Source organism: Eptatretus burgeri, chromosome 2, assembly GCF_056783735.1.
Source record: "Eptatretus burgeri isolate ZD-2024b chromosome 2, Ebu_testis_v1, whole genome shotgun sequence".
Taxonomy (NCBI): Eukaryota; Metazoa; Chordata; class Myxini; order Myxiniformes; family Myxinidae; genus Eptatretus; species Eptatretus burgeri.
In genome coordinates this window covers 136,106,805-136,131,056 of record NC_140962.1, presented here as the reverse complement: position 1 = coordinate 136,131,056, position 24,252 = coordinate 136,106,805, and the positions used below count along the sequence as shown (strand labels likewise).

The 24,252-nt window shown below is 38.6% G+C and overlaps 1 long non-coding RNA gene across 1 annotated transcript; it reads left to right on the top strand.

Moving 5' to 3' along the window:
• Positions 1-827: 827 nt before the first annotated feature.
• Positions 828-1,756, top strand: LOC147033222 (uncharacterized). Its single transcript, XR_015052306.1, has 3 exons — positions 828-1,064; positions 1,311-1,368; positions 1,668-1,756. It is a non-coding gene; the product is annotated as an uncharacterized LOC147033222 (long non-coding RNA).
• Positions 1,757-24,252: the final 22,496 nt, after the last annotated feature.

The window sequence follows — 24,252 nt, the reverse complement described above, 5'->3', positions numbered from 1 at the left end:
AAGATAAAGATTTGTTCAAGTAGCAAAGTAGTAATGTGATTTGTTAAAGGTGATTCTGAAGAAATATCTGAAACATATAAGCCAAGGGACACTCTTTTTCAAATAACAAATGCGTAATGTTTAGCTCACTCATTGAACCTATAAAGATTTGTTCATTCTCAAATTCCTTCAATAGATTAATTTTCTTTGCACAATAATCCCCATCTAAAATATTTAAAAACAAAACATTTGAATCTTTATATTTTTCAACATACCCCTTTTGTGTCATTATGAAATGATATACTTCTCTCAATCATCTCATTTGACCAACTCCTGAGTTGCATATCATTCTTTTGCATAAACCACACCATAAACAAGTTTTGTTTCAAATGTTTTCAGTTCGCGCCGTGAAAATGAGGAAGTGTTTTGCGACACAGTCTTGCCTGAAAATGAGGAAGTGTTTTGGGACAGTCATGCTGTGAAAAAATAGGAAGTATTCTGTGAGAGAAAAGGCCTCGTGTTTATATTTTAAATCAGAACACGAACAGGCTTTTAAACGTAAGTTTAATCAAAATCATTTGAAGCATTTTAATTTTGTTTTTAAAATCAGTCATACTACTTGAGAATGTATCGCCCACGTATTTCCCAAGCTGTCTCGCCCGAAGCGTCATTTCCTGTGGCCACACCCGATGATTAGGCAATTTCCTCATCGTTGCCTTCTCAGTGATTCGCCAGACAAAGTTTCTGCCAGACGGGATTTTCATTTTTACCACCTTGTACCAATGGTTTTCAACTGAGACAAGACGAAGAAAACAGCTCACTACAAAGTTGATAAGTTTGTGTATGGGTTCCTCTTTGAACGATGAAGCAATTGATTATAAATTAAATCGTGATAATGCTAAAATATATTTATTTTTTCCTGGCAGGTCCTTGGAAGAAGAGCAGTTTACATATCACGACGAGGTGCATGAAATTAATGCTCTTATTGAAGAGGTCATTCATCTTAGAAGAGAATTGAAAAACATTTTTAATGACTGGCACGAAGTCTTATCACGGCCTCTGATCTCGAGTGAATTAAACCAACGGTGAGACGTGTGTGTGTGTGTGTGTGTGTGTGTGTGTGTGTGTGTGTGTGTGTGTGTGTGTGTGTGTGTGTGTGTGTGTGTGTGTGTGTGTGTGTGTCTGTCCCTGTCTGTTTGTCTCTCTCTATCTCTCCCTGTTAGTCTCTTTGTATCTCTCTCTCTGTTTGTCTCTCTGTCTGTCTTTCTACCTACCTCTCTCTGTCTGTCTCTCCATCTATACCCTTGACTCATTATTTTATTTTTTTTCAGCTCGATCACACAACATAAACTGTTGAAGCAATCTGGTACAACACATGATTTTCTGGAGGTAAATGTTTCTGAATTATTATTTAGTTATTTGTTTATTTATTCTTTTATTAATATCACTCTCTCCTTTGAATGTAGCCTTATGGTTGTTGGTTGCATCATTAGTTTGGACGTGGTTATGCCATTACACTGGAATTCATTTTATTGGCCTCGGAAGAATGACAGGCTGAGTCGGCCTCCTGGTGTGTTAATTCAGTGGTCAACGAGGCTTGAACTTAGAACCAACACCAGGCTTATTAATATTACCATGTAATTATCTTTATAAAACCTAATTATTATCCACTTTTTGTTTCAAAACAGAATATGGTGTCAGAGTTTCGAAATCACAAGACATCTGAAGAAGATTGCTGGGAAAGATTATACGTTCTCGCAAATGAATATTTAATATTTTCAATTTTAATTAATTATATTTCTTTTGTTTACAATTGTTTGATTTTGAATTACAAAAAGAGAATGAAGACATGAAGAGGAGAGGGAGGGAGGGGGGAGGGGGGGGAGTAGGTGCGCTCCCCCAATGACCCATCACCCCTCATCCCACCCCTCCCCTCCCCGTGTATGTGTGGGGAAGGGTGGGGGTGGGATGAGGGAGGTGGTGGGTCAAAGGGGGGGGGCGCACAGGGGGGAGGAGGGGGGTGGGGCTTGTGTGGGATGGGTTTATGTGGGCGGGGCTTGTGTGGGCGGGGCTTCGGTGGGGTTTATGTGGGCGGGGCTTCGGTGGGGTTTGTGTGGGCAGGGTTTATGTGGGTGGGGGCTTCGGTGGGGTTTGTGTGGGCAGGGTTTATGTGGGTGGGGCTTGTGTGGGCAGGGTTTATGTGAGAGGGGTTTATGTGGATGAGGCTTATGTGGATGAGGTTTGTGTGGATAAATGGATGGGTAGATAGATGGGTGGATAGGTGGAGCTTGTGTGGATGGGTGGACATTTTTAAAATTAAATAAACATGTTGTGTGTGGGGAACTAATTAACTAATAACTAATTATGTGAATATGATGAATGTGGGTGGAGTTTGTGTGGGGTTTGTGTGTATGGAGCTTGTGTGGGGTTTGTGTGTGTGGAGCTTGTGTGGGGTTTGTGTGGGGTGAGGTTTGTGTGGAGCTTGTGTGGGGTGGAGTTTATGTGGGTGGGGTTTGTGTGGGCAGGGTTTATGTGGGTGGAGCTTGTGTCTGGAGCTTGTGTGGGGTTTGTGTGGGGTTGATGTGGGTGGAGCTTGTGTGGGGTTTGTGTGGGGTGGGGTTTATGTGGGTGGGGTTTGTGTGGGCGGAGTCAAAAATGGGCGGAGTCAAAAGAATTTCAATTTATCTTTGTCTTTTGTAATTCCTGTGAATAAAATGTACCTAAATCTCTTCCCCTTCTAAATCATATATCTTATAAGTCCAAGGAACCGTATCTATAACATAAACAATTTTAAAAAGTTCGTTCGTCAATCGTTTAATATAACCTTTTTCAAAATGAGATTTCCACCTATATGTTCTTACGATATCACCTACTTTGAATTTAGGTTTTCTGACATTAATCTTTTTCATATTTTAATTTTGTGGTCTGATCTTTTGAATAATGTTTCTGATGGTTTCATATTCGTTGACGTGTGAATCGTGTCATTATACTTATCCACAATATCCTGAATAAAAGATGACCATTGTTGTGAACAGAGTTGTGTGAATTTTTTATATAGTCTCTCTTTTAAGGGACGATTAAAACGTTCTACAACAACAGCCTTCCCTTCATTAAAGGTACTGTATAATGTAATACTGTTATTTTTTTAGAAAATTCATAAATGTCTTGTGATAAAACTCTCTACCCTCATCAGTCCACAATTTTTAAGGTTTTCTCTTACTTTTATTAAATATCTGTTGAAAGGCTAACATAAGAGTATTACCTGTTTTGTTTTTTAAAGGGACAACCCATGCGTATTTACTCCTCAAATCAATAACGGTTAAAGCATACTTGTACCCCTTATCATTATTGAGTTCAATCAAATCAGTGGACCAGATATAATCAATTTCTTGGAATAAACCTTCCTTCTCTGAAACTTTGTGAATATTGGTTTATGTAATTCATCAGCTAATTGTTCTTCAATCTTAACGACATCATTGGAGCCGATAAGTTTTTTGAATTTCCAAGTCCAAGTTTCAATTTAGCACTGATCATCTTCTTCATGATGAACCGATAAACTTTTTCTCTCAAGGTTGGATTTTGTATCAGAGAGAAATTATACAACGTTTCTCTATTGGCTTCATGCTTTTCTTCTAAAGTTGTGGTATTCCCATATTCAATATCGTGTCTCATGCACACGTCATCAACCCTATTGATGGGTTTACTCCATGCTTTTGGATTATCTGCCTCATCTAATCTTTTATCCAAGTTTGTGGCTGGACCACAGAAAGAATACCCTGGAAGAGATAATTCCCCTGGTATTCCAGTAGTTGTAAATTTACTTCCTGATAATAACGTTTGGATATCTCCTCCGAGTTTGTGTTTGGAGATAAATTGATTTTTTTTTTTGAACCACACACCGAACAAAGACCTTTTTGTATAACCCTGTTATTTTTACTTTTAAAATATGAAATATTTTTAGAATTCGTTTTCTTTTTACATTTGAGACAATAACTCATTTATTTATGAGAAAAATTCCAACAGAGAGCAAAAACATTTTTAGTTTCCAACATGCACATTTGAATCTTAATTTTTAAAACATAAAGAATCCTTAGAAATGCCTTCACTCTCTCCTCCATTTATTGAAGAAAAAATGAAAAAAACTTTAGTGAATATCAATATCCTCTACCTGAAAACGATGTCAACGGTTTTGTCGAAAATATTGTTAATAGACTTGTCAATTCTTTGTTTTCCTCCTCGGTGGGTTGTTATTTTCTGTAATACCACCAATCTTTTTTAAATCTCACTGGTTTCCATATTTTCATATTTATTGAGTCTCGCTCTTTCCTCCCTCTCCTCCCTCTCCTCCTTCTCTCTCTTCTCTCTCTCCTCCTTTCTCTTTCTTCTCCCTCTCCTCCTTTTCCTCCTCTTCTCTCTCTTCAACTTCCTCGTCCCTTACTATCCATGATTCGCTTACACCCCACAGAATATCAAACATATATTCATCAGGATTTCTTGTTATTCCTGTATCCAAAATATTTTTTTTTACAACAGCAAACCAATAAAATTTATTTTGAATTTCTAAAAGAGCCTTACGTTTTCTTAACTTTATAATTTTTTCATAATTTAACATTCTAATTAAATCCAAAGTTGTTGGTTTATCGACATCAGCATAATTCCAATCTTTTATTGAAAATATCTCATTCTTATGTTGTAGAACATATTTATTAAAATACTGAATACCCTTTTCTTGCAGGTATGCTTGGAAACAGAAATGATAATTTTCTTGAAGCCTTCTTGCCATCATTTATGTATTAGAAATATATGTTAGAATAATATTATGACATGAATCACCTCCCCATCTTTCCATCGTTAAATCATTTTGTATTTCCCCACTGATTATATATAATCCTGTTTTTTTCTGTTTTCATGATATATAAACTAGGGCAAAACTATTTTTATATTTACCCTTATTAAATTATTTTATTTGTTGTTTACTAATCGTGGCTCCACAAAACTCATTCTCTATACCAAGTGGATAATATTTTTCCTTACGAGACTGATTTAATTGTTCCAGGTCTTCGAGGTCAATTTTAAATGACCAATTATACCCTAAATCATTCATATCATACCCCCATTGTTCTATTCTCATACAAACGATACGCCCTTCTTTATAAAAAGTTATTTTAATTCGAACTGTGAATTCTGTATGACCTGGAGATAAAATCAATACTTCTGTATCTTTGGAAAACACGGCCATTTTATTTAAGGATATATATTGTGATAAATCACTTAATCTCACCAAGTCATTCGCGTCAGTCGGGGTTGGATAATTTTTTAATTTATAAGCATTTTTCATATTAATATTTTTGGTTATATATTTATGTCGTTCAGCCTGTGCCTTTGTGTAATAATTTGATAAATCAATATCCAGTTCGTGGGATACACCAAAGATAGAACCATCTTTATCAACATAAGTCATTTATATTAGATAAAAATAGTGTCATAAAATTTTTTATTTTTGTTGAGTTGAAATAACACAAACAGACATAATTGACCACAACACTTGGAATTTAATTCTTGGACTTGAAAAGTTTGATAAACACCATTCTGTAAGAATTTTATGACTTCAACAGATGGTGGAAGACCAAAACTATCAAAATCATATTTGTCTTGATTATTAAAATACAAACCCAATGAGAACCGTTCCCATTATTATCTTCTAAGTTCATAATAATATTCTTTGCATGTTTAGGCACATTGTTTAATTCATCTCTCATACAAATAACCATATTATGAATTTTAATTTCTGACAATATTTGACAAGTTGTAAGTTTGATGTTGTATTCTTTCCAAATTCTTAAACCCACTCATCAATGTTCATTTATTTATTCGAAAGATATAATCCATTACCCCTTTTAGTTAATTTTACACCTGCTTGTGCGATAGAACAAAGCACATCTCCAACTAAAAATCTCGCTTTATCAGGCAGACCTTCAAGTTTTTCAGAAAAAATCTACAATTACACCACTTCCACTAATTTGTTTCTCCAACTCTTTGTTATGTCTTTCCTATTATTTTTGAGCCTGGAGTTGAGCCTTCCTTTCGTTGGCAGTTTTCACCGCTGTTGAAATACCACCCGTCAATGCTCCAACTGCACTTAAACCAGCAAATAAAGGAATTAGAAATGGGAGAAATCCTCCACTCGTCTCTCTTATTGAATATTTTTTCAACATTGGTTTTGTCATTTTAATTTTAAGTGAGTCAGTATCGTTCAAGATTTTAACCTGTTCTCTTGTGAGCAAAACATCAATTCTTACTGCTCCTTTTCTCTGAATTGGTTTACAACATTAATTGTACAAGGCTTTTGATTTTGAACACAAGATGATAGTTTATGAAGATTGATTTGTTTAACATATACCCCAGTTGGTACTTTGCCACTCATTTATTTAATAAAAACATTATGTGAGACTAATCATAACACCATTATCTGTATAAATCTGTAATTCTGTTTCTTCCAAAAGCAAACAATATGCATCAACTTCTTCACTCTCTCCTTTTTCAATGTTTTGGGAAGTATCCATTCGATTAGACTTTATAGTTTCCTTTTGAGCACTCAGGTGAAACGCATAGATTGTATACAAACTTTTAAATGCTGTCATATCCAAAATATGTTCTTTATTTCCATTACTTTCACACACCTTTTGGTAAGACTTGTATGCTTCAGCATAATCATTTTTTTCCCAATTAATTTCCAACCTATCTCGTGAATAAAATGTTCCATCTTGAGAAACACGAAGTTGTTTCACCATAGCATGATCACTCAATGCATTATTCTTATCAGTCGCAGTATCACCATCTGGTTTTTAAAAAATGATCCACAGATATCGTGGCTTTCCTTCCAGAACACCCAAATTCGACGTGTAAGTGGTTTGGTTTATTTTAACGTCTTGACATCTTCTTTTGAGGTATGATACACTGAGTGGTTTCTTTGAGTTAAGTCTTTTATTCAACATCTCTTCTGTTTTAAGATTCGGAGTATATTCACTGATATACCAAATCATTTCCTCAATTTCAAATTTATTCTGATCAGCAAAATCACTAGCAACACCAAAAAGTAATCTATTTTCATTATCATTCCTCTGTAGTTGAAATATAATTTTAAGACCATACAGAACTTTATCATGATCACAAATCCAAATATACCGTTAAGAGGAACTGCCACAGTAAAACTATTAACTGCTTTTGTATCATCAGTATACGTTCCTTTCCTTTCAGTATATCCCAAATGGGTAAAAAATCATTCATTTATATATTTGGAAAACAGGTTATTTCATTTATTGTTGGGTTTTTTAGAAACTCTATATTTTATCCGAAGTTCAGGTTTAATTTCAAAATAATCCATTATTTTATTTATACAATATCTTGTGTTGATATTTCCCTGAAAATCACATCCATGAATAATATATAACAACAATCCTTTGAACATTTCTCGAATACATTCAGTTTCTTCCCTTGTAAGGAAAGGTGTGTTTTCACCCTCATACTTTACATTCATTTCTCTAATCAATCTTGTAAAGTAATTCATTTTTGCTGTAAATCTAAAAGAATAATTTTCCTTTTAAATTTTTTTATTATCATTCATTCGAAGGTAACCACAAAATATACATTGTTTATAGGCTTTTGACTCTGTGCTTAATCCCCGTCTTTCACACGCAGGACAATTCTCAAATTTGTCATATGGAGAATCAGGGAAGTCTATTATATTTATTCAGTAAAACTTTACTTAAACTGAAATTCATCTTCGTTACTTTCAGAATCATCTGTAGAACTACTTTCATAACTATCATTTGAACACAAACTCTCGGTATCATAACTATCATTTGAATGCAAACTCTCGTTATTATAATCACTCTTATAATCTTCAAAATCTTCAGTTGAATCTTGACTCATATTTAATTCGTAGAAAAAACATTACCATCGATATCTATATAGTTTTTTTCATTAACAGATTCAACTACAACATTTTTTTATATAAAAGGTAATTTTAAAATGATCCGTAACTACGATTGAACGAAATGTCATTTCACCTGATATATTAACATCTTTATTTCATCAGCATTTACATCTTTAGGGTTGTTGAAAAAAATACAAATTTCTCCTTGCATATTTCAGATGGCCTTATCTTTTCTTTCTAAAGCTTCATCCATGAGGTTTTTATTTTTTGATACTTTTTCTTGTTTCATTGCTTTTTCTAGTTTTGAATATATTACCAGAAGGAGAGGAGAAACTTTTGTTAGAGATAATTTAATTGATGTTCTTCCAGGTATATTAAAAGCCATTCCACTGAAGGAAATTGAAGAACTCATATTATTTACCATAATTGTTTTTATCCAATAGTTGTTACATTTATCTTTGTTCAATTTTACATCCTTGACATATTTCTCAGTATCTTTTACAAATGAAGGGATTGATTGAAACTTGTTTTTTGTGTCTTGAAACATTGTATTTATTAAGTGAAAAAAGTTGGAGGATAAAGTTGTTTTAAGCACAGATTCACCTGTAAAATAAACGAAATTTTCTTCAAGAAAATTTTAGTTCAAGCAAAGTTTTATTATATAAATATGGTGAATACAACGTAATGCGATGTTTGTAATCACGAATATAAACATTATAGAAAACACCTCCGAACCAACAAACACACATTTAATCTATTTCATAAAATATCTCCTCTTGAGTGGGAAAGAAAACATTGTGATATCTGTTGAAAGGATGTTTTGAAGAGTCGTTATAAGAATCACCTTCAATCACAAAAACACAAGAAAATGAGTTTAAAGTAAAGGGAGACTATTGTATTGAAAACACTGATGGGGCATTTAAAGGGCATATAAAAATAAGGATTTTTCAATTTGGAGAACCCGGTCCATCATCAATAGCTGAATCAATTGAAATAGTGAAACCTGATGTTGAAAAAGTTATTAAAAAGACATTAAAAGAAATGAAAACTTTAAAGTTTTATATGGGAGTGAAAATGAATATGAAAAGACAAGATGAAGAACAAACTCCTTATATGAGAACAGATCTTCATTTTATAACATCATTTCAAGATTTTTTGAATAGTGGGGTTTATGAAGAACTATCAAGACAAGAGGAGGATGTTGATAATACAGTGGTAGGAAGTGGATTTAATATAAAAAAAAATCATCTTTTTAGAAATACACATTCTAAAATCAAACCCTCTTAAAGCTTCTTCTTATATTGAATTACCAAAAGAAATAAAAACGAAAGAAGGCAGTTGTTAATATTAAGAACAACGATAATAAATGTTTTCTCTGGTCTGTTCTTGCTCACTTACATCCACCAAAATGTAATTCAGAAAGAGTAAAACAATATGTGAAATATGAGAATACCTTGGACATTAAAGATTTTAAATTCCCAATTCCACGAACAGCTATTCCTAAATTTGAGAAAAAGAATAATCTTTCTATTAATGTATATGGATTAACAGATACAAACAAAGTTCAAATATTAAAAATTTCAAACAACTATAAAAATGAAGAAACACACATTGATCTTTTATATTTTAGTGCTGGTAAGAATTCACATTACACATACATCAATAATTTATCAAGATTAATCTCTTCTCAGGTATTCAGAACAGCAAACAAAATATATCCTTGAAAGTGATGTCTTAATTCATTTCATACAAAATACCGATTAGAACAACATTCAAAATATTGTGGTCATCATAAATCAGCTGTAATTACAATGCCAAAACTTGGTGAAAAGATTTTTTTTTGAAGATTATAATAAATCTATCATGTACCCATTTGTGATCTATGCTGATTTTGAATGTATCCTAAAAAAGATAAATACTGCTTCTCCTAATCCAAAAGAATCACATACAAATAAATATCAAAAACATATTCCTTGTGGTTTCTGTTATTATATCAAATCATCTGTTGGAGCAAAGTACAATAAACTTGAACATTATAGTGGAAAAAAACCTTCACAAGAGTTTGTAAAATGATTAGAAAAGGATTGTACAAGACTAACGAAATTAATGAAAGAAACAAATGAACCGATGAAATTAACTGAAGAAGAAAAATTAGAATTTAGAAAGAACAATATCTGTCATACTTGTGAGGAGGAAATTGAGGAGTCTAAAGTTCGGGATCATTGTCATATTACTGGTAAATATAGAGGTCCCGCTCATTCCTGTTGTAATCTTAATTATAAATTTCCTTCTTTTATTCCAGTCTTTCTTCACAACAGCACCAACTATGATACACATCTATTTATAAATGAACTTTCAAAAACACCAGGGAATATTTCTGCCAGAACAAACACAAGTCAAAAGTATATTTCATTTACAAAAATGATATTCACATAACCTTTAACTTGTGTTAGGTTTCTAGATTCTTGCAAGTTTATGGGAACACCGCTCACCTACCCAAAATCAAATCTCAGCTCCACGGGCTCTTTTCCAAATCTTAATTCATTCTTTCCAAAATAGGAAATTCTAACTAATGAGGAAATTCAGATTAAAGAGAGAATTCAAAGTAAAGAGGAAATTCTAATTAATGAGGAAATTAATGAAGAAATAATAACTGAAGATGAAATTCTAATTATAAAGAAAATTCAAACAATGAATGAAATTCTAACGAAAGAGGAAATTCTGATTAAAGATGAAATTCTGATTAAAGAGGGAATTCTAACTTGAGAGGAAATTGAAACAAGGAATGAAATTCAAAGTAAAGAGAAAATTCTTACAAGTAAGGGAATTTATCCTTCCGGTTATATGGATTCATTTATGAGATTTAAAGAAACACGACTTCCTTCAAAAGAAAGTTTCTATAATAACCTTTATAAAAAGGAGACAAGTGATAAGGCATATAAACAAGCACAACAATTTGGAAAATATTTAAGAAAAAGAACCTTGGAGAATATCATGATTTGTATCTAAAAACAGATGTTTTATTGTTCGCTGATGTGTTTGAAGCTTTTAGATCACTCTGTCATAATAAAAATTGTTATGGATTCGATCCTGCCCACTATTTCATAGCTCCTAGTTTAGCTTGGAGTGCATTGTTGAAAATGACAAAACAAGATATATATTTAATCAGTGATGTAGATATGCTTTTGATGATTGAGAAGTCTAAGAGAGGTGGAATATCACAAGTATGTTCAAAAAGATATGCTAAAGCAAATAATAAATATCTCCCAAATTATGATAGTGAAAAAGACAGTAATTATTTGATGTATTTTGATGCTAATAATTTGTATGGATGGGCAATGTCTCAATCTCTGCCTAATGGTAAATTAGAGTGGGTGGAAGAAAAGGATTATGAAAAGGCTTTGATGAATATTGTTATTTCTTCTCAAGAAGAATTGAATGAGGAAGAAGAAGGTTATTATTTTGAAGTTGATTTGAGGTACCCGAGTGATCTTCATAATAAGCATAAAGACCTTCCTTTTGCATGTGAGAAAGAAACCCCAAAGAATGAATGGTTAAGTGACTATCATAAAAGTTTTAATATTAAAGGCAAATCAACAAAAAAGTTATTAACAACATTCTTTGATAAAGAGGGATATGTTTTGCATCAGAGAAGCTTGAAACAGTTTTTTGGAGAAGGATTGAGAGTCGCTAAAATTCATAGTTTTAAAATTTAAACAAAGTCCTTGGATGAAAAAGTATATTAAATTCAATGCAGATATGAGAACAAATACAAAAGTAAAATTTGAGGGGGAATTCTATAAATTGATGAATAATGCTGTCTTTGGAAAGACAATGGAGAATGTTAGAAACAGCCAAAACATTAGATTTGCAACATCTTTGGAAAGAAGCTTCGAGATTGATAAATAAACCAAGTTTTAAGAGAGAAGAGGTTTTTTCAGAGAACTTTTCTGCTATTCATATGGAAAAGGAAAATATTGTAATGGACAAACCAATTTATATTGGAACAGCAGTTCTTGATTTATCAAAGATATTGATGTATGATTATTTGTGTAATGGCTTAAAGAAAGAGTATGGTGAAAATGTATCATTGTTGTATATGGACACTGAGAGTTTTATCCTCGATATAAAAAATGATGATGTTTATCAAGATATGAAGAAAAATATTGGAGTATATGATACAAGTAATTTTAGTAAGAAGAGCGAGTTATTTTCAAAAAAGAATGAAAATGTTATTGGTAAGTTTAAGGATGAGTTAGGTGGAAAAGTAATGAGTGAGTTTATTGGATTGAGAGTAAAGGCATATGCTTATAAGTATGGTGATCAGATTGATAAAAGGTTAAAGGGAATAAAGAAATATGTAATAAAGAAATCAATAACTTTTAGAAATTATTATAATTGTTTGATGAATAAGAAAGAAGAATATAGGAAAATGAATACAATAAGAATTTATAAATTTTAGATATATAGTGAAGAAGTGAATAAAAAGGCATTGGGAGCCTTTGATGATAAGAGATTTATTTTAGATAATGGAATAGATTATGTTCCATATGGATATTGTATGATGGAGTGAATATTTAATCATAGAGTATGTAGAATACAATATGGGTTCGGGTTTTTTTTATGGCTACTGCCATCTTTTTCACAATATATAAATGGTCGAACCAAGTATTAATCAAACTAAAGAGTGGAGAAAATCTCAGTCTTGGTATATCAATGGAAAACATAATGAATGTGAAAAATATCAAATAAGTCTTATTGAAAAAATAACTAAAACAAAGGTAAATAAAACAAATAAGCGAATCAATTAAAAGAGTAGTAAGTTAGAGGATGTAACGAAAATAATAAATATCCTTGAATGGACTGAAAACTTTGATGGTTATCAAGTGAACAATGGAAAAATAATTTACTACAATCTCAAAATGATATGTAACTCAGGAGGTGGTCAGATGAGATCATTAAGAGAAGTATATCATTTCATGATGACACAAAAGGGCTATCTTGAAAAATATAAAGATTCTATATATTTCTAAAGAAAAATATAAAAATTAAACTATTGAAGGAATTTGAGAATGAACAAATCTTTATAGGTTCAATGAGTGAGCTGAACATTATGCATTGGTTATTTGAAAAAGTGTCCCTCAGCTTACATGTTTCAGATATTTCTTCAGAATCACCTTTAACAAATCACATTACTACTTTGCTACTTGAACAAATCTTTATCTTATTGCATTGGTCATTTGAATCGAGTGCCCCTTGGTTAAAAGGGGAGACAAATAAATATACCTTGGGATAAAAAGGGGGTTTACTTTTTAGGGAAAAAAAAATGAATCGCTGAAAATCCCCCATTAATTTACATGGGGAAAAGTGAGCCAGAATCAGTATATTCACCCAACTTGTATACATTTGTGTATATATATATATATATATATATATATATATATATATATATATATGCATTCAGCATATACTGTACATATTAGTGCTTAGCTGATATCGGCAATTTTTTGGCAATCGGCAGGTTGGAATCAATGTGATTATTGACTGCAATATGTATTGTGTACAATCCAAAAACCTTAAGTACCTTTCACCCTTGTTTTGGGGGAATTTCAATAAACAAATTAAAAAAATTGTCAATTTGTTAATTTAAAAAAATCAATAAACAAATTTAAGAGTTATTTCGTCTGCATGATCTGATCTTCCAAACCTCAATTATATTTCTATTATATGCTTGAATTAGTCCACGCGAGTGGATCATGGAAAATTGCATCATATCATGCATGAAATTGCTCCAAGCTCCGAATTTGAAAACTACAGCACTTACAAAAGTGATGTGGACAGCGATTCATAGGTATGACGATCAGGCATTCAATGATATTGTTGCGGTGCCAGGACGGTGACTGGGAGCACGACCACCAGATGTCGCAGTGGAGTCGGTTCGGCTCGATCGCCCGGAATGTATAGGTCGTCGCCCCGGATGAGTCCGGAGCGGACGGGTCCTGACTGGACCGAAGTTCGCCAATGGATAGACCACATGGGGTGGGGTCGATTGCCAACTTTTCAATTTACCACGTGCTCAGACTAGCGGGGAAGTTCACCCTCGGCCGACTTTGTCCGAATCGAGTCGCTATCGCTGACTCAGATCCGGCGTAACCGAGCGGAATTACCAAAGTCGGGCTGGACCAAATGAACAAGTTACCAACAGTCATCCTCAAACACGCGTCATGTCGTGCCAAGCTGTTAGGGTTGGTGTACCAGGCTGATCCACCAGCTGTCGAATTTTCGAAGCAACATAAAAGTATATTTCACAGAAGCAACTGCCACACAAGCACACAAGCAACTGCCACAGCCACGATGACAGACTCGACAACAAGAAGAATGTGTTATAAAACATGATTCACTTCTTTTTCACGTGTTTCATGTCATTTTGATCCACACAATCCTTTTTCACAAGTTTCACGTTGTTTTGTAACACGCCATGATTTTTCCCACGTTTATGAAGTGCAACACGCTGTCTTTTTGATGTAACCCATGAGCAAAATTATGGGTTTTATTTAACAGTTGCAGCTAAAAGTACTGATAAAACTATCTTTTGATTGAATTGAAAATTTGTGGGAATGGCTCACAATTTTAAAATTTAATTAACATGGTCGGGATTATTCCACAACAAAACTCAATACATAAAATGTAAATGAGAATGCACACGTACGAAGCATATGACCAACACAGGGCATTTTTTTCTTTTCATTTTGAACAAATGTTTGTTCTTCAAGTTGCAATTTATTTCTTTAACTTGCCACACATAGTTTTTGATAGGATTCATCACCTTCACACTACAACTGGGTTCATGAGCATCTGCATTGTGCTGAACCTGTGAGCAAGTTGGGAACTTTCAAAAGAAGAAACGTCATATTTGTCAGAAAAAGTTAATGACCCATTCATGCATGGCAGACAAGAGGGGGTAAGTTGGGGTTCGATGATGGACTATGGATACAATATTAGCAAGGTGTAAAAGGGATGTCCAACCACGCAAATGCACTGAAAGAAAGTCACCAAGGTGGATGTGTGTGTGCAAGCGAGTCATTGCAAGCAGCAGAAAGGTGACATTGTGTGTACTTGGCTATGGCCATTGTGTACCAGGGGACCAAGCCAGAACAAAGTGTGAGCAAGCATCGGTTGTTGTAGGCCAAGGGTTGATGAGATTAAAATGAACACGAATGCACATAGGAACTCGCAAACGGAAGTGCCAGCAAGCACAGGTCTTTTTAGAAAGCCAGCACCTGTGGCTCTTGCTCTAGTGAAGATTTGATTTTAAATCACATCGGAGCATGGTTTTTCAGTCGACTATCTTGCATAGGTACTCCTGGAATTGTGAAGAGGAGCACTGCACAGGGTGACCATAATGTTTTATAACCAATTGTGAAAATTGTGACATTGCCTTTTATCACTTTAGCTGACAACACTGAAGGGTTCCACAAGTTATAACACATCAATTTGCAGTGCTATTTGACTTTATTACACATTTTACAGCATATGACAAAAGCCTGTATTGTCCAAAAGCCTGTATTGTCATTACAGAGAATAATTTTGCGTCATATTCTGTGGGACATTTTCCGGAGCATGTGTGAGGTGATGCGTTTCAAAGCAAATCTCACTTCACATAGTTACGTTCACTCAATCTGAAAAAAGGAAACTAATTAACACTGGCCACACAAAGGCAATGCCAATTTTTACAAGGGGTGTCAAGACATTGTGGCCACACTGAATAAGGCCTGAACACCTGTTGTGTGGCTGTCAATGAATGCTCATGTGGTGCACACTGCATTGAATCTGTGTCAGGAGGTAGGAGTGAAGCATCAGCACAGCATGAGAAAGTGCATCCACGTTAAACTACAGGAAGTCTGATGGGTTGGTATCATGCCTCAGAAAAAGAGCCTCACAAACCATAAATACCACGTGCACTAAATAAACAGTTGATGATGCAATACCAAAAACCAAGATCATTGGTATGGGAATTAAAATCGATGAAATGCACAAATCTAGTTGAAACACATCAAGCCCATGCAATCGCAGCATTCTCAAATATGTAATAGGGCAGCAAGTATTTACCTGTTGCTGTGGATGTCTGCGATCAATTTAATTGAGCGAAGTCAGAGAGACCCCACAGATCAGGTGGTGCACGATCACAGAACTCCGATGGTATCGAATCAATGCACTCACGTCGTCACGATACCTACATCACGTTCATCCACAACACAACTCCATGTAATATTCCATGAGATGCACTCAACCTATCTAACTCCAACTGTGGGATGCATTTTACTTTACATACCTAATCACTTAAGCATATGTTGTACAGAAACCTTAGGTCTTCATCAGTATGTTGTACCTGATTTTCCATTTTATAAATGCTCAGAATAACTCCAATGAGAGTGCTTGGGCCTGAGGGAGCCTTCGAGTTATTGGATAAATTGGATTCCTTATTGGAAGCTTGATTGCTAAATGAAGTGGAAATATGCACAAAATTGTTTCATACTTTCACATGAACCATTGGAATCAGAATCCAGGTTCAAATCCCGTATGATGCACTGTACGATGTCGAAGTCAGGAGACTTCCAGTGTCGGGATGGCTCAATGCAACATAAATCCTCAAAAAAAAAATCACACATTTGGTGTCTTGTGTAGGGACAACCATTATTCAAAGAAAGGTGTCGGGATGTTTTCACAGCATCATTTATGGTGACCAACCCTACCTTGTTTGCATTGTTTTTGGAGGAACATCCCTACATCCTTTTACACTAAAAATAATGTTTTTATGAATTGTATATCAGGAAGTCGATATACTTTCTATGCAGCAATGGTATCGACACTCCATAGGTTTAATATGAGGCAAAAAATATAAAAAACGACCAGTTGATCATCCCAGCCGCTTAGTGTCAGGTCAGGCCAGATTAGATCAATGACTTTCTCCAGGTATCATGTAAGCCTGTGCTAACTTGTTCCATGGTCGGGTTGTCGGCGACTAAACCGTCTCCCCCACCAGGGTTTTTGGTGAGGAGGGTGTTTGGATATGGACACCAAGCAGGATTAAAAAGCAAAACCTGTCAAAGGGTGGAGTAGCTCCTTGTGAGCCAACGGCCATCCATATCTAATGCCCAACTGTGTCTGCGGACATCCTCCTGCATTTGGGTTACTTCTTATTAGGAGTTTGGTGGCAGGATGTGTACTCCGGCCACCGTAAAACCCTTCCTTCCGCAAAACACAAAAACGCAAAAAAAATCTGAAAACCCACTTTGTGGGAGTACCTCCTGTGCAGCTTCCCTTCGCAGGGCAGCTCACTGGATGATGGGATTGGGGCAAAGCCTTCGGAACCCCCTATCTTTGAAGATAGGAGGGAAACCACGGGGTAACATTCCCAGGTCACATTGCGGGAGAGTGTGTCGGAGTGGTGCTGAAGTGTCGTGCATCAGACGGCGGTCTCCTTGGGTTAAACTGAGGCGGTCCCTTCGGGTGGGTGCCTGGAATATCCTATCCCGAAGAGAGGATGATCACCTCTCTCTGTTATCATCTGAGCTGAAGCATTTGGACATCGGTGTTGCAGCACTCTCTGAGGTTCGGAGACTGGATTGCGGCGAGGTCATGGTGGGTGGTTACACGTACTATTGGTCTGGTCGCTCTGATTGTTACCATTCCCAAGGAGTTGCTATAGCTGCGCCCATTGAGCTGACTCCAATGATAGTTGACGCAACACTGGTCATCGAGCGTATTACGAGACTAAGGATTCGTCACTCCTTAGGTGTCATTTCCCTGGTCTCTGTTTATGCTTCGACTGAGGTGAGTGATCTCACCGTGAAGGATGCATTCGATGCCACGCTCGAGTCTGTGGTTGATCACTGCCCAAAACGAGATACACTTCTCATCTTGGGGGATTTCAATGCATCGAGTGGAACTGAAAGGGATGGTTATGAGGTGTGTGTTGGTCCCCATGTGTCAGGAACTACGAACCAGAATAGCACTAAGTTCCTTGACTTTGCAAGAAGTCATGGACTTCGGGTGGCCGGTTCATGGTTTCAGCACTCATAAGCTCATCACTGGACTTGGTATTCCAACGCTGGCGGTGTGGCAAAGGAGATTGACCATGTCCTCGTTAATGGTCGCTGGAGGATGATCCAGAACTGTAGGGTCTACCGGAGTGCTCAGTTCCTCAATAGTGACCACCGGCTTGTTGTGACAACTCTGAGGTTGCACCTTAAATCCAGGAGAATGGCATCATCCCAGCGTAGGCTCAAGCTGAAGGATGAGAGGGTAGCTGAGGACTTTGCGAACAAGTTGAGTGGAGACTTGAGGAGTCTGGGTGAATTGGGAGGTCCTGAAGAGTTGTGGAGTGCCTTCAAGACCACCGTCTTTGATGTTGGTGGTGGATGTCTTGGAACGCACCATCAGGCAAAGAAGAATTTTTCCTCTGAAGGGACATTGGATACGATTGACCAAAGTCACAGGGCCAGGCTGAATTGCAGAGCTGAGCTGTTCAGGGAACTGAGGTGTAAAACTGTACATGCGCTTTGGGTGGACAAGGAGGCCTATGTGCGAGGAATCTGTGAGGGGGAAGAGCATCACCTGTGGTAAAGTGATTCTCATCCTGCTTACAGGAGAATTCGTGCATTGCTTTCATCCAAGCCCATCCCTCAGTGTATTGCAGTTAGAGCAGACGGTGGTAGGCTCTTGGCAGAGGAGTCCGAAGTGAAGGCCTGCTGGGCTGGTTACTTTGAGCGGTTGTACCAGGCTGATCCACCAGCTGTCGAGTTGGACATCAGTGGTGTGACAATCCCTGTTGCTGACCGACCCTCCATTCAATGGTGGTCCAACTTCGCTTGTGGAAACGCAGGCTGCGGTGAACCGGTTGAAATGGGGTAAAGCTCCTGGGATCTGAGGCATCAATGCTGAACTTCTCAAGGCTGTTGGAAATGCTGCACTCGTGTCATTGTATGCAGTTCTGTGCTCTACCTGGAACACAGGCATCATCCCAATTGACTGTAAGAGGGGCCTTGCTGTCCCACTCTGGAAAGGGAAGGGTGATTGCCAAGACTGCAACAACTACCGAGGGGTGACGCTGCTCTCAGTGCCGGGCAAGGTCTTAGCTCGGATAATTCTTGATATGGTTCACCACCATCTGCTTGAGCACCAGCATCCAGACCAGTCAGGCTTTACACCAAAGAGGTCAATGATTGACCGTATCCTTGCGCTTCGGGTCCTCACTGAATGCAGACGAAGAGTTTTGGCAGGGGCTGCTTGCAGCCTATGTGAGATCTCCGTAAAGCATTCGATTTGGTGTATTGGGATGCCCTCTGGAGGATTCTTGGTCTTCGTGGGGTGCCACCAAAACTGATCGATCTGATGTCTGAACTCTACTCTACCATTGGCAGTGCTGTGATATGAGGTGGTACCATCTCTGACTTATTTCCAGTTGTTACTGGAGTTCGTCAGGGGTGTGTACTGGCCCCCGCACTTTTCAGCACTTGTATGAACTGAATTCTAGGGGGGATGTCGGAGAGATCAAGCTGTGGTGCATCGTTTGGGAATGCCAAGATCTCTGACCTTGATTTCGCAGATGATGCACTCATCTTTACGGAGACTTTTGATATCTTCTTGGGGGCCCTCGAGGTGCTGAATGAGGAGTCAAGAGCCGCTGGGATTACGGGTTTCCTGGGTCAAAACTAAGATCCAGGCTTTCAATAACATGTTGGATGTTGCTGTCCTGTCTGTGCCTGTTTTTGGTGAGGAAGTTGAGGTCGTGGAGAGATTCACTTACCTTGGCAGTGATATTCATGTCTCTGCCGGCTGTGAGTCAGAGGTCAATCGACATCTGCGTCGGGCCTCGGGAGTCATGGATTCACTGGATAATGGGGTGTGGCACTGCCGGTACCTGTGCGGGAGGACGAAAGTCTGAGTCTTCAGGTCCTTGGTGCTTCCACTCTTGCTCTATGGATGCGAGACTTGGACTATGACCAAGGATCTGAGGTGGAGACTTAATTCCTTGGGTAACAGGTCTCTTCAGAGAATCCTTGGCTATCGCTGGTCGGACTTTGTATCCAACGAGCGGTTGCTGAAAGAGACTCAAATGAGATTTCTGACCTGCATCGTCCATGAGCATCAGCTGTGGCTGTATGGTCATGTAGCTCATTTTCCTGACGCTGATCCTGCTCACCAGATTGTGTTGTTAGAGGGGCCTTGCTGGATCGTTAGAGCTTGGTGTTGTTAGATCGTAAGAGCCTGGTGTTGGCGCAGTGGTTAGGGCAGTGGCTTGGGACCCAAAAGGTCCTGAGTTCAAGCCCCGTTGGGACACTGAATTTATATATATATATGCATATATATATATATATATATATGCATATATATATATACATACATATATATAAACCAAGTCAAAAACATCAGGGGGTTGACTCAGCCTGCCATCCTTCCGAGGTCGGCGAAATGAGTACCAGTTGTACTGGGCCCGGTGTATGCCCCGTTTAGAATAGGTGTACCATATCCCTGTGTGTCGTAAGAGGTGACCAGGGTTGCGTCAGGAAGGGCATCCGGCGTAAAAACCTATGCCAAATCATTATGCGGACAACAAAACGAATTTCCATACCGGATCGGTCGAGACCCGGGTTACCAACGACCGCCACCGGTACCGGTGGTCAGCAGGGTACCAGTGGAAATTGTGCTAATGCTGGGCGAAGAAGAAGGAGATGGGGAAGGCGAGTCCGGAGGCAGTGGGAGAGGGGGAAGGGTAGAAATGTGCAGGTGAGAGTTGGAACTCTGAATGTTGGGACGATGACTGGCAAAGGGTGAGAGTTGGCTGATATGATGGAGAGAAGAAAGGTGGACATACTGTGTGTACAAGAGACCAAGTGGATGGGGAGTAAGGCTTGGAGCATTGGACGTGGTTTCAAACTGTTCTACCATGGTGTGGATGGGAGGAGAAATGGTGTCGGAGTAATCCTGAAGGAAGATGATGTCAAGAGGGTATTGGAGGTGAGGAGAGTGTCTGACCGAGTGATGAGTGTGAAGTTGGAAATTGAAGGGGTGATGATGAATGTAATCAGTGCATATGCCCCACATATGGGGTGTGAGATGGAGTATAAAGAAGATTTCTGGAGTGAGTTAGATGAAGTGGTGGAGAGTGTATCCAAGGATGAAAGAGTGGTGATTGGAGCAGATTTCAATGGGCATGTTGGGGAAGGGAATAAAGAGGATGAGGAGGTGATGGGTAGGTACAGTCTCAACAAGAGAAATGTGGAAGGGCAAATGGTGGTAGAGTTTGCAAAAAGAATGGAAATGGCAGTGGTAAATACGTATTTCAAGAAGAAGGAGGAACACAGGGTGACATACAAGAGCGGCGGAACGTGCACACAGGTGGATTACATCTTAAGCATGAGATGCAACCTGAAAGAGATTAGTGACTGTAAGGTGGTGGCAGGGGAGAGTGTAGCTCGACAGCATCGATTGGTGGTCTGTAGGATGACTTTAGAGGTGAGGGTGAGGAAGAGAGTGAGGGCTGAACCAAGGATCAGATGGTGGAAGCTGAAGGAGGAAGACTGTTGCGTGAAATTTAGGGAGGAGGTGAGGCAGGCGTTGGATGGTGGTAAAGATGGGTGGGATGATTGGGCAACGACAGCAGAAGTTTTGAGGGAGATAGCTGGGAAGGTACTTGGTGTGACATCTGGACAGAGAAAGGAAGATAAGGAAACTTGGTGGTGGAATGAGGAAGTACAGGAAAGTATAAGGAAGAAGGGGTTGGAGAAAAAGAAGTGGGATAGTCAGAGAGATGAAGAAAATTGGCAGGAGTTCAAGGAGTGGTGGCGAAAGGCAAAAAGAGAGGTGGCAAAGGCCAAGGAAAAGTCATATGATGAGCTGTATGAGATGTTGGATACAAAAGAAGGGGAAAAGAATTTATACCGATTGGCAAGACAAAGGGACCGAGCTGGGAAGGATGTGCTGCAGGTTTGGGTGATAAAGGATGCAAATGGGAATGTGCTGACGAGCAAGGAGAGTGTGTTGAGAAGGTGGATGGAGTACTTTGAGGAGCTGATGAATGAAGAAAATTAAAGAGAGAGAAGGTTGGAAGAGGTGGAGATAGTGAATCTGGAAGTGGGGTGGATCAGTCAGGATGAAATGAGGACTGCTATGAAGAAGATGAAAAGTGGAAAGGCGGTTGGCCTAGATGGTATACCAGTGGAGGCATGGAAGTGCTTAGGAGAGATGGCAGTGGGGTTGTTAACCAGATTGTTTAATAAAGTCTTGGAAAGTGAGAGGATGCCGGAGGAGTGGAGATTAAGTGTACTGGTTCCGATTTTCAAGAATAAGGGTGATGTGCAGAGCTGTGGAAATTACAGAGGTATAAAGTTGTTAAGCCACACCATGAAGTTGTGGGAAAGAGTAGTGGAAGCTAGGTTGAGAGGAGAGGTGACTATCTGTGAGCAGCAATATGGGTTTATGCCAGGAAAGAGCACCACTGATGCGATGTTTGCTTTGAGAATGTTGATGGAGAAGTATAGGGAAGGCCAGAAGGAGTTACATTGTGTGTTTGTGGATTTAGAGAAAGCTTATGATAGGGTGCCAAGAGAGGAGTTGTGGTATTGTATGAGGAAGTTGGGAGTGGTGGAGAAGTATGTGAGGATCGTGCAGGATATGTACGAGGACAGTGTGACAGCGGTGAGGTGTGCGGTAGGAATGACGGACCGGTTTAAGGTAAAAGTGGGATTGCACCAAGGATCGACTCCGAGCCCTTTCCTGTTTGCAATGGTGATGGACAGGTTGACGGACGAGATTCAGACAGGAGTCCCCATGGACTATGATGTTCGCGGATGACATCATGATCTGTAGGGAGAGTAGGGAGCAGGCTGAGGCGACCCTCGAGAGGTGGAGGTACGCACTGGAGAGAAGGGGAATGATAGTCAGTCGGAGTAAGACGGAGTACATGTGCGTAAATGAGAGGGAGGGTGGTGGTATGGTGTGGTTGCAAGTAGTTGAGGTGGGGAAGGTGGATGGGTTTAAATACTTGGGATCAACTGTCCAAAGTAACAGAGAGTGTGGGAGAGAAGTGAAAAAGAGAGTGCAGGCAGGATGGAGTGGGTGGAGAAGAGTTGCAGGAGTGATTTGCGACAGAAGGGTAGCTGCAAGAGTGAAGGGGAAAGTATACAAGACGGTAGTGAGACCAGCTATATTGTATGGTTAGGAGGCGGTGGCACTAACAAAAAGACAGGAAGCGGAGCTGGAGGTGGCAGAGTTAAGGATGCTGCGATTCTCGTTGGGAGTGACGAGGATGGATAGGATAAGGAATGAGTATATTAGAGGGACAGCGCAGGTAGGACCGTTTGGAGACAAAGTGAGAGAGGCGAGATTGAGATGGTTTGGACATGTGCTTAGGAGGGAAGCGGAGTATATCGGGAGAAGGATGTTGAAGATGGAGCCGCCAGGCAGGAGGAGAAGAGGAAGGCCAAAGAAGAGGTTCATGGATACGGTGAGGGCGGACATGCGGGTGGTTGGAGTGTCAATGGAAGATGTGGAGGATAGAGCAAAATAGAGACGGTTGATCCGCTGTGGCGACCCCTCACGAGAGCGAGCCGAAAGAAGAGGAAGAAGAAGATCCTGCTCACCAGATTCTCTCACCGAGGGAGTCTCATGAGTGGAGGAGGCCAATGGGCCCACCACGTGTCTCGTGGTTGCAGCAGGTTGATCGGCATCTCAAGGAGATGGGGATGGGCCAGGCATCTGCCTGGGGGATGCCCTGACAGTGGCCCCTGGAGTACAGGCAGAGGGTGGACGCTGTGACGTGCTGCTCTGGCGCATGCTCCCTTACCTGACCTGACCCGCTTAACTTTTTGTATCCACTGACTTTTTTTTTTGTTATTTTGTCAAACATCCCAGAAAACAAAAAAAAAATCGCACCCCTGTCAGAAGGAAGCTGGTCAGTGAAGTATCTACACCGCTAAAAAAGTATCCCCGTGGGGGACTGACTGTTACTTCCCCAACAGGCGTGGGGACATTACTGTCCTGAGGAAAACAAATCATGAACACAAAAAACTAAACCACACAAGAAAAACTAAACAACAACAAACTATTAACGAATGAAACACGGTGGATTATTAAAGTTCTTCATCTTCATTTACGATGGATGGATGGAGGAAAGGACATACAGTATATTGAAGCGGTTTACACCACTTAAAAATCTATATCTTTGTGAATGACTCTTGCACCATTCATTGAATCAATCATTTTCCCAGGTCAATGTTGACTTTTTATAACTTCTTCCGAGTTGGACCAGGGAGCGCTGGTGAGTCCACATCCCA